Source organism: Garra rufa, chromosome 16 (assembly GCF_049309525.1).
Source record: "Garra rufa chromosome 16, GarRuf1.0, whole genome shotgun sequence".
In the NCBI taxonomy this organism is placed as follows: Eukaryota; Metazoa; Chordata; class Actinopteri; order Cypriniformes; family Cyprinidae; genus Garra; species Garra rufa.
The window spans coordinates 21,098,401-21,102,369 of NC_133376.1; positions in this window are offsets into that span (position 1 = coordinate 21,098,401).

Here is a 3,969-nt window from a genome sequence, read left to right on the forward strand (position 1 = left end):
TACATTAAATGCGCGGGCTGTGAACAATGAGCCAATGTGCATAACGTTGCATGTGAAAATATTTCAGAGGTAATAAAAGCGTGTTATAAAAGAGGGGTAATTAGAGCTGTGAGAGCAACGCTTAACCGAATGGGAACATTTAATGTAAGTTTATGAGAGCACTGAATCACAACCCCGATTACAAAACCAGATATTACACATGCAGTTTTGTATAACCATGCCCAATTCATATCTTGCATAACTTCTTTGGCAAAACAAAACTAAAAATGGAACAGATCGAAGTACGCTTCGAATGGGCGTTTCTACAAATGAAAGCTCCTAAGTTTGTTGACAGATGGAAGTATATATCAACAGGCTCTTGTGCGCATTCAGACCGAGCATCGTTCTGTAAAGCATCATCACCCTATTGAAGTAAGAATACGTTAAGAACAGCAAACCTCTCAATTGCATTAACTAATCTTCCCATTAATTGAACAGCACTCTGATTCAATTGGTTAAAGCTTCCTGCCAGCCACTGGATATCCAATCGAATTACACAATCATCCAATCAATCCATTACGAGCAATAAATGCCATGAACTTTCTGCTGGACGAAGGCATCTCACACGGCAACTTGCCATGGGACAAGATGATGGACGACTGGACGCTTTGGTAAGTAGCCAGAACAGCGTGGAAAGTGTGGGGGATACGAATCAATTTCTAGTCATTTGCAGGACTACACAGGGAGGGCAAGCGAGAAACCCTTTGGAGAATTCCCAATTCTTCACAGGAGGGACCTTCCCTGTCGTGCTTTATCTGAGTCACGCAGCGATGAAAAGGCCTCATGCCCTCGGACATCAACCCGCTCTCAAAATCCCCTTGAGTTTCACCCAGATCAGAGTAAACTGTGTGATTTTGCTGCACGATTGCGTGCTGAACGTGGCTGACCCCGTTCTCTCGATTAGCTTTCAGCGTTAAACAAAACACGTTACGTTTGAAGAAGCATTCATTCCCTCTTCCCGGGCGGTGGCGAAAACCCAAATGCATCTCCCCTTCAGGGCGGTTACGCAGCTGAAAGAGTCTCTCAGATAGCACCCACATGAAATGACAAGGAGCTAAGAGGCGTCATGTGATGGTCGCCTTGTTATAGTCAAGTGACGCAGGTTTGACGGCATCACTGGCTGAATGGAAGCCTTTGAAACTGCCAAACTAACATGGCCCATGCAGCCCGTAAATAAACAGTCGATTCCGTGGTTGAGATCAACACTCATCATGACTCACTTTACAGACTTACGAGCTGCTGTAACGGGCCACACGTGTGATCATTTGGATTGAATTAATACAGCAGCGTTTAATGGCTTGCCAAGCGGATAGATGAAATAATGTTAGAGCGCTAAGTAAAAGCATTTCAAAGATGAAACATGTCTCCATCATTATCTCAGCCTAATGGATAGATCTTTCATTTCAAATGAAAATAACACTGCTCTGCTGAATTACACACACACGTGTCCAAATATTTTATGTCTGCAGCCACTCTCTTCTAATTATGTTTAGAGTACAGTCATAAGTTTTGAGGATGAATCGTAGTGAGCTCAGTGCAAAACAAACAAATAAAACATTTCAATCAGACTTGTTTTTATAGACATCTTAAAATGTTTTTTAAGCTCACTAGAGTACTAAATCTGGCCAAAATTATTAGAACACTAGTATTTTCATCAGCTAAAAATGGTTTTAATTCAGCTACTTCTATCTTTTGTTGTAGTAGGAAATATCACTTAACACTTCCAAACATTCATTTTGCCATTAATTGTAATAATCCAGTCAGATTTATCAGAGTCTGAGACATCTCCAAGATGCTTCAAGAAACCTACCTGCAAAGATAGCTGAAAAACTATGCATCTTGGGCAAAAGCTGCTTTAAATGTAAAGGATGGTCGCATCAAATGTTGATTTAATTTAGTTAATACAAGTTAATTGATAAAGAACATCTATTTACAATATTATTTTTGACAGCATCCTTATTTTACAGCATTTTAAGTGTCTGAAACTTGTAAACCCCCATCATAAATGCCAACCCAGTGTTGAAGCTTTGCAGATAGGTTTCTTGAAGCATCTTGGAGACATTGCCACAGTTCTTCTGGACTGTCTGTCTCAGTTTGTTCTGTTTCTTCATGTCATTCCAGACAGACTGGATGATGATGAGATCAGATCTCTGTGTGGATCATTGGCTGTTGTCAGACTCCTTGTGTAAACAAAAATCTCACCGGATTAGTACAATTGTTGGCAAAATGAATGTTTGGTAATGTAAACGGATGTTTCCTACTGACACATTACGCAAAAGATAGAAAAAACAGACTTAAAACCATTTTTAGCTGGCGAAAATACTAGTGTTTTAATAATTTTGGCCACCACTTTATAATAAAAAGTCATATAAATAAGGACCCACTGTGACGCGGGTGTCACAAACAATTGTAATTATCTGGAAAGGTCTTTTTAAAGCATTATCCCTTATTTTCAACTCAGGAAATCCCAAAGTGACACATAAGTAACATCCAGGTTCAGTCACGTGAAAATGTGTGCATTTTTTGTTGTCATGGCAACATTTCCAAAATGGTGGACTGTATGGTGAGCACATGTTGCAGTGTCAGCAATTTTTAAAGATGCTTTTTTTTGTTACTAAAGGTATGTTTCAACCCATTCAACTATTCTAATGTTTTAATAACACATCCTAGATTACACTTACCCTGATTTTAATACATTTCTTGAACAAACTGATATAAAACAAGTTACAAAGATATTGTGGTGACATATACGTCACATCGGGCTGTTACCCTTAAAACAATAGGTGGAATTTTGATGTGACATATTTGTCACATTAAGAAAAATGCTAATAAACTGCTCAATTAATTTAGCTGATTAAAGTTTTTTAGTGTTATATATTTTCTACTGCTCATTTCAAAGAATATATTAACAAAAAGAACATTTAAAATAATGTCACATTAAATAAATTGTTAATGAAATGTATTTTGAAACTTTTTTTGTAGTTACAGTTTTATTGCACAATATACAAATTATTGCAATGTTATGTGCATGTTTAACATGTTGACCTCCAGTGTGAGGTAGTTATTTATTTTTATTTAGTTCAAGTTATGAAAAAAAAACATGAACAACCATATACCAAAAAAGGTAGAATTCTGATGTTTCGAGAGAGTTGTTGTAAAATGTAATGGTCACAGTTATGTAGCTTTGAAATATGTTATGGAAAAGCAAATAAAAAGAAAAAAAATGTTATGTAGCAAATAAAACTGACAAAATATACTTTTTTCAATTCTGAAATAAATGCCCAATGTGACATATGTGTAACATGAAAAAATTATTATAAACACCCAATGTGACATATATGTAACATTACAGATCTTTCACAAAGAAGGGTTGCATTTCAAAAACAACTGCAGAAACATGTTATAAGTGGTCCATTTGGTCTGTATTATATGCCTCATAATTTTCCTATAAGGAGAAATAGGTCCGGGTTCTTATGGGATAAATTAACAATTAACAGTAATAATTAAGCATTTTTCCTCTTTGTCGCCATCTCTGTTTAGAAACCTGCAATTGCAGTTATTTGCGGAATTATCGTATTTATGTGGTTTGGGCGGCCAGCGAGGATGAATCTAATGTTTTGAAGTGTACATGGACTGTCAGACTCAACGTACCATATTCGCTGTACGGAATTACAGATGTTACTGCGTCCTAGAAGTATGTTCAAAATAAGAAGTTTCATTCGAAAATGTCATCTGAACAAGTAAGTAACATGTCTGCCAGTTGTTCTGACCACTTTAAAAAATAGTTTTACAATAAATCGCACTACCAATGGTAATTAAAACGTTAGCTCAGATCAATGCGAATTATTATTATTGTTATACTTTGTTTTCAAATTGTTAGTTTTAACAGCATTAACACTGCGTGACTATGTGTATTTAGTGTGTATTAGC